Source organism: Scyliorhinus torazame, chromosome 2 (genome assembly GCF_047496885.1).
Source record: "Scyliorhinus torazame isolate Kashiwa2021f chromosome 2, sScyTor2.1, whole genome shotgun sequence".
Taxonomy (NCBI): Eukaryota; Metazoa; Chordata; class Chondrichthyes; order Carcharhiniformes; family Scyliorhinidae; genus Scyliorhinus; species Scyliorhinus torazame.
Genome location: NC_092708.1, coordinates 348,387,940 through 348,400,033, shown reverse-complemented (window position 1 = coordinate 348,400,033; position 12,094 = coordinate 348,387,940). Strand labels below are relative to the sequence as shown.

General features: G+C 41.9%; 1 protein-coding gene across 2 annotated transcripts in view; it reads right to left on the bottom strand.

The window, feature by feature from the left end:
• Positions 1-12,094, bottom strand: part of mdga2a (MAM domain containing glycosylphosphatidylinositol anchor 2a) — a 1,293,828-nt gene that overhangs the window by 852,592 nt on the left and 429,142 nt on the right. The window lies entirely within an intron of this gene.

Sequence of the window (12,094 nt, the reverse complement as noted above, 5' to 3'; positions counted from 1 at the left end):
CCCTTCTAAAACTGACTGCAACTTCAGGATTTAGCACAAGCACAGATCGATGCATAAATCCTAAAGTTGATGTTTGTCACTCACTGCTGCTTCACAGGCTGCAGAGTGGACCTCTCTCCTTATCTCCCCAAGATGACAATCAAGCAGCAAAATCAACTGGTTTGATGGGAATGTCCCCTTTAATGTGTGAATATCACTCACAGAACCCCCCTTCACCCACTACAATCTCCTGGGACCACTTTATCGACATTGCTGTAAACTTAAAGGGGGCCTGACAAAAAAAAGATTGAATCAAATGGGGCAGGACTAAAACAGAGTGCTCATATGCTCTTAAATTTCACAAGAACCACCTGTCTAACACTGTCAGCTTCCAGACACTTCACTACACTCTGACTACAGAAATAAAGTACGATTCCGTGGGGCCTGTCGTGAAGGATGCCAATTTGGGCCCTTTGAGGTTTTTGCCTCACAAATTCATTAACAAGAGAATATAATTCTTCTCTTCTATGGGCAGCACGGTCGCAGAATTGGATAGCACTGTGGCTTCACAGCACCAGGGTCCCAGGTTCGATTCCCCGCTGGGTCACTGTCTGTGCGGAGTCTGCACGTTCTCCCCGTGACTGCGTGGGTTTCCACCGGGTGCTCCGGTTTCCTCCCACAGTCCAAAGAAGTGCAGATTAGGTGGATTGACCATGATAAATTGTCCTTAGTGACCAAAAGGGTTAGGAGGAGTTATTGGGTTATGTGGATAGGATGTGAGTGAGGGCTTAAGTGGATCGGTGCAGACTCGATGGGCCAAATGGCCTCCTTCTGCACTGCATGTTCTATGTTCTAAGTTAACACTGAAAGGCTTTTCTTGATAGATGAAACGGATCAAGAATGTATTTGGTACATAGTTATGTGGTGAGAAATGCTTTTGTTTCCTTTGTCCATGTGGTCTCCAGGTGCTGAACATTTGCAGCTTGCTGCCTGAGGCAAGTGAATTTGCGGCTGGGTGTACCAAAATCAGTGATAATATTCCAAACAGACAAGACACACAATAACAAAGGATCAGATGCTTCTGGGCACATCATTCACTTCAACAACAAAAAAAAAATCAGACATTTTCTGAACAGTGATTTTGGCCAAATTTTATGAAGAGGTAGGCTGGCAGCGTTATATCAGTTGCAAAATCAGTTTTAATTAGACTGAATATCCTTTGCGGATGAAATTGTCAAATTCAGAAAATTTGAAACGAGACAGGTCAGTACATTTCGGAAGCCAGCCACGTTCCTGTACACAGTCAACATCCCTGAAAACACTCCAGGTTTTAGCTGCGTTCTGTAACTTCCTGACAGAAGGGAGGTGGCTCATAGGCAAATCAAATTGGTGAACAAACTTGGACATCATTTTGTTTTGTTTGGATTTCTATCAGGCCCCAATTCCATTTGGGTGCTGTGGACTGTGGAGCTTGAACAGCAATCCCCACAACAATCAAATGGGTCTGTCGGTCAGGTCAATTTAGCAAATAGGTCTGGGATTGTTACCGAGGCTTAGGCACTCAATTTAGGAAGGATGAACAAGCAATGGAAATTCTGTAGCATAGATTCACTGGGCCGTTACCAATATTATAGTTATGAAGAGAGATACCAGAAGTTAGGGCTAGTTCAAAATATCCAAGAATATTAAATGGGCGCCAAATCACAGCATTTCATGATCATGACAGAGAAACTAGTGATAGATCACTGCAAGGGATCATTGATACTGGAAACCAGTAATACGACATTGTTACTGGATCATCGATACAGGAAACCGGTGATAGATCATTGTTACTGGATCATCGATACAGGAAACTGGTGATAGATCATTGTTACTGGATCATCAATACAGGAAACTGGTGATAGATCATTGTTACTGGATCATCGATACAGGAAACTGGTGATAGATCATTGTTACTGGATCATCGATACAGGAAACTGGTGATAGATCATTGTTACTGGATCATCGATACAGGAAACCGGTGATAGATCATTGTTACTGGATCATCGATACAGGAAACTGGTGATAGATCATTGTTACTGGATCATCGATACAGGAAACTGGTGATAGATCATTGTTACTGGATCATCGATACAGGAAACTGGTGATAGATCATTGTTACTGGATCATCAATACAGGAAACTAGTGATAGATATTTGTTACTGGGTCATCGATACAGGAAACTAGTGATAGACCATTGTTACTGGATCATCAATACAGGAAACTAGTGATAAATTATTGCTACTGGGCCATTGATACAGGAAACTAGTGATAGACCATTGTTACTGGATCATCGATACAGGAAACTAGTGATAAATTATTGCTACTGGGCCATTGATACAGGAAACTAGTGATAGACCATTGTTACTGGGCCTTTGATACAGGAAACTGGTGACAGACCATTGTTACTGGATCATCGATACAGGAAACCAGTGATAAATCATTGTTACTGGATCATTGATACAGGAAACTAGTGATAGATCATTGTTACTGGGCCATTGATACAGGAAACTGGTGATAGATCATTGTTACTGGGCCATTGATACAGGAAACTAGTGATAGACCATTGTTACTGGGCCATTGATACATGAAACTAGTGATAGACCATTGTTACTGGATCATTGACACATTGTTAACAAGCAAATTAAACAAAAACAGAAAATATTGGACAATCTCAGCAGGTGTGTGCTATAATATCATTGGTACTGGATCATTGGTATTGGAAACTAGTGATAGATCATTCTTACTGGATTGTTGATAGAGGAAACTAGTGTTAGATCATTACAACTGTAATCAAATAATAGTTCATTGCTACTGGATCATTGCTACTGGAAAGTAGTGATAGGTCATTGCTACTGCAAAGTAGTAATAGATCATTGCTACTGGATCATTGCTTCTGGAAAGTAGTAATAGATCATTACTACTGGATCATTGCTGCTGGAAAGTACTGTTGCTTCGCAGCTCCAGGGTCCCAGGTTCGATTCCCGGCGTGGGTCACTGTCAGTGCGGAGTCTACACGTTCTCCCTGTGTCTGCGTGGGTTTCCTCCGGCTGTTCCGGTTTCCTCCCAAAAGTCCCACAATTGCTGTTAGGTCATTTGGACATTCTGAATTCTCCCTCTGTGTACCCAAACAGGCGGAATGTGGCCACTAGGGGCCTTTCACAGTATTGTAGTGTAATTGCAAACCGACTTGTGACAATTATTATTCTATAAAAGTAGTGATAGATCATTACAACTGGATCATTGCCATTGTAATCTAGTAATAGATCATTACTCCTAGATCATTGCTATTGTAATCCAGCAATAGATCACTGTTATTGGATCATTGCTATTGTAATCTAGTGATAGATCATTGCTACTGGATCATTGTTATTGTAATCTAGAGATAGATCATTGCTGCTGGATCATTGTGTCCGGAAAGTAGTGATAGATCATTGCTACTGGATCATTGCTATTGTAATCTAGAGATAGATCATTGCTACTGGATCATTGCCTCTGGAAAGTAGTGATAGATCATTGCTACTGGATCATTGCTATTGTAATCTAGTGATAGATCATTGCTACTGGATCATTGCTATTGCAATCCAGTGATAGATCATTGCTATTGGATCATTGCTATTGTAATCTAGTGATAGATCATTGCTACTGGATCATTGGTATTGTAATCTAGTGATAGATCATTGCTACTGGATCATTGCTATTGTAATCTAGTGATAGATCATTGCAACTGGGTCATTGCTATTGTAATCTAGTGATAGATCATTGCAACTGGGTTATTGCTCCTGGAAGTTTTTTTTTTAAATGTCTTATGGATGTTCAAAGGAAAGCTTAAGGATTACTTAGTGTTGTATTCTATGGGGGTTGTATTTGAATTGATGGTTGCTAAGATGTTCACTGTATGTTTTAAAAATATTAACTTGCGTTCATAGAATAAACATTGTTTTGCTTTAAAAAATACTTTTCCATTTCTGATATACCACACCTGGAGAGTAGGCCGTGTGCTCCCCATACCACAATCTAGTAACAGTTGTGGATCAGGTGAACGCCATGATACACTTTTGGGTTCTCTCAACACTGGCCCATAACAGTAGTGATAGATCATTGACACTGGGCCACTGCTATTGTAATCTAGTGATAGATCATCGCTATTGGATCAATGCTTGTGGAATGTAGTGATAAATCATTGCTGCTGCATCATTGCTCCTGGAAAGTAGTGATAAATCATTGCTGCTGCATGATTGCTTCTAGAAAGTAGTGATAAATCATTGCTGCTGCATCATTGCTTCTGGAAAGTAGTGATAGATCATTGCTACTGGATCATTGCTTCTGGAAAGTAGCGATAGATCATTGCTACTGGATCATTGCTATTGTAATCTAGGGGTAGACCTTTGCTTCTGGAAAGTAGTGATAGATCATTGCCACAGGATCATTGCTATTGTAATCTAGTGACAGGTCATTGCTACTGGGTCATTGCTATTGTACTCTGGAGGTAGATCTTTGCTTCTGGAAAGTAGTGATAGATTATTACTACTGGATCATTGTTGCTAGAATGTAGTGATAGATTATTACTAATGGATCATTGCTATTGTAATCTTGAGATAGATCATTGCTACTGGAACATTGCTGCTGGAATATAGTGAAAGATCATTACTACTGGATAATTTCTATTGTAATCTAGTGATAGATCATTGCTACTGGATCATTGCTTCTGGAAAGTTGTGATGGGTCATTGCTACTGGATCATTGTGTCTGGAAAGTAGTGATAGATCATTGTTAATGGGTCATTGCTATTGTAATCTAGTGATAGATCATTGCTTCTGGATCATTGCTTCTGGAAAGTAGTGATGGATCATTGCTACTGGATCATTGTGTCTGGAAAGTAGTGATAGATCATTGCTTCTGGATCATTGCTTCTGGAAAGTAGTGATGGATCATTGCTACTGGATCATTGTGTCTGGAAAGTAGTGATAGATCATTGCTGCTGGAATATAGTGAAAGATCATTACTACTGGATAATTTCTATTGTAATCTAGTGATAGATCATTGCTACTGGATCATTTCTTCTGGAAAGTTGTGATGGGTCATTGCTACTGGATCATTGTGTCTGGAAAGTAGTGATAGATCATTGTTAATGGATCATTGCTATTGTAATCTAGTGATAGATCATTGCTTCTGGATCATTGCTTCTGGAAAGTAGTGATGGATCATTGCTACTGGATCATTGTGTCTGGAAAGTAGTGATAGATCATTACTGCTGGAAAGTAGTGATAGATCATTGTTTCTGAAAAGTCGTGATAGATCATTCCTTCTGGAAAGTAGTGATAGATCATTGCTTCTGGAAAGCACAGATAGATCACTGCGACTAGATTATTGTTTCTGGAAAGTAGCGATAGTAAATTGCTACTGGATCATTACATTTGGAAAGTAGTGATCGACCATTGTTATTGGATTGTTGCTTCTGGAAATTACTGAGAGATCATTGTTTCTGGATCATTGTTTCTGGAAAGTAGCAATAGATCATCGCTTCTGGAAAGTAGTGATAGTTCATTGCTTTTGTAATCCGGTGATAGATCATTGCGACTGGGTCATTGCTTCTGGAAAGTAGTGATAGATCATTGCTACTGGATCACTGCTTCTGGAAAGTAGTGATAGATCATTGCTACTGGATCATTCCTTCTGGAAAGTAGTGATAGATCATTGCTACTGGATCATTGCTTCTGGAAAGTAGTGATAGATCATTGCTACTGGATCATTACTATTGTAATCGAGTGATAGATTTATGCAATTGGGTCATTGCTTCTGGAAAGTAGTGATAGATCACTGTTACTGGATCATTGCTGCTGGAAAGTAGTGATAGATCATTGCTGCTGGAATAGTGATAGATCATTGGTACTGGATCATTGCTTCTGGAAAGTAGTGATAGATCATTGCTTCTGGAAAGTAGTGATAGATCACTGTTACTGGATCATTGCTGCTGGAAAGTAGTGATAGATCATTGCTTCTGGAAAGTAGTGATAGATCACTGTTACTGGATCATTGCTTCTGGAAAGTAGTGATAGATCATTGCTACTGGATCATTGCTTCTGGAAAGTAGCGATAGATCATTGCTACTGGATCATTGCTATTGTAATCTAGGGGTAGATCTTTGCTTCTGGAAAGTAGTGATAGATCATTGCCACAGGATCATTGCTATTGTAATCTAGTGACAGGTCATTGCTACTGGGTTATTGCTATTGTAATCTGGAGATAGATCATTGCTACTGGGACATTGCTGCTGGAATATAGTGAAAGATCATTACTACTGGATAATTTCTATTGTAATCTAGTGATAAATCATTACTACTGGATCATTGCTGCTGGAAAGTAGTGATATATTATTGTTATTGGATCATTGCTATTGTAATCTAGTGATAGATCATTGCTGCTGGATCATTGCGATTGGTCAATTAAATGGGAGCAAGACATCACAAATTTAAGATAATTACAAAACAATTTTGTTCCACTCAACTGTTGTGTGGGATTCTCTTTCATAAATCATTTTTTAATTCTTTTAAGTAGAGATTAGATAGTTGTATTGGGAAAAACAGAATTGAATAACAGTTATTGGAATTAGACTTAAGCATTGAATTAGATTACAGGTCCGAGTCACAAATTGATCTCTTTCCTTATTCAGTGATGGCTTCGGCAGCATACTGTATTCAGCTAACTATCTGCGACGTGCCCTGTCTAATGACTTCAGCGTTGGGGGATGATAAACCATAAAAAGGATCCCAGGCATACTGCTGACCAGAGGAGATTTCACAGACACATTTGAAATGACTGTAATAATGTTGTTGAGCGTGCAGAATAAACCAGGCCTTCCACCAGTTAACGGAATTGCTATGTGCATAAACAACTGTTTTCTCATTATCTCTGATTATTTATGGCTCTGTTTAGAATACTGATGTTAATTTTTTATGGCACCTCAGATGTTCCAGTGCTCCAAGCGGCTACAAATATTCAATGGCTGAGGATGATAGAAGATGTTCAGTGCCAGATGAACTTAGTCTATATATGGCACGAATGAACATTAAAGCAAATGTGATTGAAGCTGGCTTCATCTGGGAGGAACCAAAGCCACTTCTTCAAAAATAGTTAGTTGACATCACTCGAGGCTCTCGGTGTCCATGTGTTTTTTGAGAGTACGAACTCGAATACATTGGCACAAGAAATTATCTCTGTAAAACATCTCTTATTTACAGCCTTTCTAATGATATAAAGTAACTTTAAAGTGACCATAGACATAGAATTTACAGTACAGAAGGAGACCATTCGGCCCATCGAGTCTGCACCGGCCCTTGGAAAGAGTACCCCACTTAAGCCCACACGTCCACCCCATTCCCGTAACCCAGCAACCCCACCCAACCTCATTTTGGACACTAAAGGTAATTTAGCATGGCCAATCCACCAAACCTGTACATCTTTGGACTGCGGAAGGAAACCGGAGCTCCTGGAGGAAACCCACGTAGACACAAGGAGAATGTGCAGACTCCTCACAGACAGTGATCCAAGCCGGGAATCAAACCTGGGACCCTGGAGCTGTCAAACAATAGTACTAACCACTGTGCTACCATGCAGCCCAGAGAGATTGCACCTGTAGAGAATCTTGAATATTTTGCTGAAACTATACGAAGTTGGAAAGGAAGGAATAGTAACACAAAATAGGTAAAAAGAAAAGCTGGAAGACAGGAAAAAACAAACAAATGGGAAGACACAGCAGGTCAGTCAGCATTAGGGAGAGAAACAATAGCTAAGTTTTATATTTCAAGTGGAGATCCTTTGTTGGAACAGAGGGCGCGATTCTCCGCTCCCGCGGCAGTTGGGAGAATCGCCTGGGTCACCAAATTTTCCCGCAACACCGGTCCGACGCCCTCCCGCGATTCACGGAAGTGGCCAGACCGGCACAATCACGTTTTGCGCGGCGTGGTACAGTGAATCGCCCGAGACAGCCAAAATGGCGATTCACCGGTACCCCCGCGATTCTCCGGCCCGAATGGGCCGAGCGGCCTGCCCAAAACGGCGGGTTCCCCCCGGCGCCGTCCACACCTGGTCGCTGCCAGTGGGAACAGCGTGGGAACGCTGGGGGGGGGGGGGTGGATCCTGCACCGGGGGGGGGCCTCAAATGGGGACTGGCCCGCGATAGGTGCCCACCGATCGTCGGGCCGGCCTCTCTGAAGGAGGACCTCCTATCTTCCGCAGCCCTGCAATATCCGTCTGACATCTTCTTGCGGGGCGGACTCGGAGAGGACGGCAACTACGCATGCGCGGGTGACGGCAGTTATGCGGCGCCGGCCGCGTCATGCATGCGGCGCCGCCTTTACCCGGCGCCAAGGCCTGGCCCGTGTAAATGACGCGGTGCCGCTCCTAGCCCATTATTGGGCCCTGAATCGGTCGGGATAGGGGCCGTTTCGCGCTGTCGTGCACCTCGACGGCGCGAACATTCTGCCTCCATTTCGGAGAATCCCACCCAGAGAGTTTGAAGAGCCTTGTTCAGGAATTGACCAAAACAAACTGCAAGGGGGAACTGTCAAAAATGATCAATAATACAGGGGTATTAGTGATGCAGATGCACAAAGGTTGAATGAGCTATGAACCAACCTTAATATTGTGAAAAGAGTGCTGAATGATATGTAAAGGTTAGGATTCAGGAAGACAAATGGCAATACAGCAAAGTGCTCCAGAAAGAAAGGGGATGCTGTGTAATGAAAGAATCCGGCAGAATATCCGGGACGCTGCTAAGGTTTGTAGTGGGTTACCGTGGCGGCACGGTAGCACAGTGGTTAGCATAGTTATTTCGCAGCTCCAGGTTCCCAAATTCGATTCCCGGCTGGGTCACTGTTTTTTGTAGGGTCTGCACGTTCTCCCGTGTCTGCGTGGGTTTCCTCCGAGTGCCCCGGTTTCTTCCCACAGTCCAAAGACGTACAGGTTACGTGGATTGGCCATGCTAAATTGCCCTTAGTGTCCAAAAAGGTTGGGTAGGGTTGCTGGGTTACGGGGCTGGGGTGGAAGTGTGGGCTTGGGTAGGGTGCTCTTTCCATGACCGGTGCAGACTTGATGGGCCGAATAGCCTCCTTCTGTGCTGTAGATTCTATGTCTATGTCTATATAAAATCATAGACATTGACAACACCTCCTTCTATACTGTAGATATGTCTATGTCTATATAAAATCATAGACATTGACAACACCTCCTTCTATACTGTAGATATGTCTAAGTCTATATAAAATCATAGACATTGACAACACCTCCTTCTATACTGTAGATATGTCTAAGTCTATATAAAATCATAGATATTGACACCTCCTTCTATACTGTAGATATGTCTAAGTCTATATAAAATCATAGATATTGACAACACCTCCTTCTATACTGTAGATATGTCTAAGTCTATATAAAATCATAGATATTGACACCTCCTTCTATACTGTAGATATGTCTAAGTCTATATAAAATCATAGATATTGACAACACCTCCTTCTATACTGTAGATATGTCTAAGTCTATATAAAATCATAGACATTGACAACACCTCCTTCTATACTGTAGATATGTCTATGTCTATATAAAATCATAGATATTGACAACACCTCCTTCTATACTGTAGATATGTCTATGTCTATATAAAATCATAGACATTGACAACACCTCCTTCTATACTGTAGATATGTCTATGTCTATATAAAATCATAGACATTGACAACACCTCCTTCTATACTGTAGATATGTCTAAGTCCATATAAAATCATAGACGTTGACAACACCTCCTTCTATACTGTGGATATGTCTAAGTCCATATAAAATGATAGACATTGACAACACCTCCTTCTATACTGTGGATATGTCTAAGTCTATATAAAATCATAGATATTGACAACACCTCCTTCTATACTGTGGATATGTCTAAGTCTATATAAAATCATAGATATTGACAACACCTCCTTCTATACTGTGGATATGTCTAAGTCTATATAAAATCATAGACATTGACAACACCTCCTTCTATACTGTGGATATGTCTATGTCTATATAAAATCATAGATATTGACAACACAGATGGAAGCCAAACAGCCCATTATTTCCTTGCCAGTTTACAAATTTAAATCCAGAAATATCTCATTCCAGTTCTTGGTCCTTAGCCTGGTAGGTTTATATACTTCAAGTGCATATCCAAGTCATTTAAAATGATATGAGAGTTTCTGCTTTTACCACCCTTGCAGGTAGTGAATTCCAGAATCGCTGGATGAATCAAAACTCCTTTCTACCCCTCTAAATCTCATACATCTTGCCCTGAGTCCATCACCCTGGTTTTATCCCCTCAACTAAGGGGATTGGGTCTTCAATGGGCCTTCCTATCCAGACTATCTCGACCCTTTCAAATGATTCCCCACCCCCTCCCCGCTTCCAAAGAAAGCAACTGCGGCCTACCCAATCTTTCCTCATAACTAAAATTCCCAGTCCAGGCCAATTCCTCATAAATCTCCTTTGTACGCTTTCTAGTGCAATTGTATCTTTTTTACGGTGACTATAATGGCATGTAGTACTCCATAGAATCATAGAATCGTACAGAAGAGGCCCTTCAGCCCATCAAACCTGCACAGGCAAAAAAATATACTCTTAAATCTACACCAATCCCACTTTACAGCACTTGGCCCATTGCCTTGACTTCTGGTTTGCCTGTGAATGTCTCTCACAGTTTTTTCCACATACCGTTCTTCATTTCCTCCATTTTTTTCATGTTATCTATTGCAAAAAACATTTGGCATTCTCCCACTTCGGTGATAAGCAGAATGGATTCTGGCTAAACTTTCATACATCTGATCACATTTCTCTGGATCTGTAATCTGAGTGCTCTCCGCTTCCCAGAAACCTTTTGCGTCTCTTGCTGCCAAATGAAAGAATCATAGAATAGAATCATAGAATCACTACAGTGCTGAAGGAGGCCACCGAGTCTGGACCAGCCCTTGGAAAGAGCACCCTACTTAAGCCTATGCCTCCACCCTATACCTGTAACCCCACTTAACCTTTTTTGGCCACTAAGGAGCAATTTATCATGGCCAATCCACCTAACCTGCAAACCTTTGGACTGTGGGAGGAAACCGGAGCACCCGGAGGAAACCCACGCAGACACGGGGAGAAAGTGCAAACCCCACACAGTCACCTGAGGCCGAAATTAAAGTCGAATCCCTGGAGTTGTGAGGCAGCAGTGCTAACCACTGTGCCGAGATTGCAGCCTTTCTTGGTCCGATCGAGGGGCCACTCTTCACAGAGTCTGAGGAACCGCGGTACCGAGTCGTTGCCTGTTGTGCAATTTCAAGTGCTCATCCAAGTATTTTTAAAGATTGTGAGGTTTGCTGCCTCAACTACCCTCCCAGGTAGACCATTCCAGATTCCCACCATTCTCTGGCTGGAAAATCCCCTCTAAACCTCCTGTCCCTCATCTTAAAATTATGCCCCCTTGTTATTGACCCTTCAGGTAAGGGGACCTGCTGCTTCCTATCCAGCCTGCCCATGCCCCTCATAATCTTGTGCACCTCACCAGGTTCCCACTCAGCCTTCTCTGCTCTTAGAAAAACAACCCAAGTTTATCCAGCCTCTCCATAACTAAAATGCTCCATCCCAGATCATCCTGCTTAACCGCCTCTGCACCGTTGCTAGTGCAATCACAACCTTCTTATAGTGCAGTGACCAGAACTGAACATAGTACTACAGCTGTGGTCAAACTAAAGTTGTGTACAGCGCCAACATTGCCTCCCTGCTCTTATAATCTTTAAAAGTCTTACAACACCAGGTTAAAGTCCAACAGGTTTGTTTCGATGTCACTAGCTTTCGGAGCGCTGCTCCTTCCTCAGGTGAATGAAGAGGTATGTTCCAGAAACATACCTCTTCAAAGTGGAGAGGATCTCCAGGAAGATCGCGCATATAGACACTGACATTAAGGTTCTACAAAGATGCAAAAAAGCAGACAAGATCCCGAAAGGGCTACAGATCACAAACCCACTCAAGTCCCTCTCTCACACTCCTCAAAAAAAAATGATCT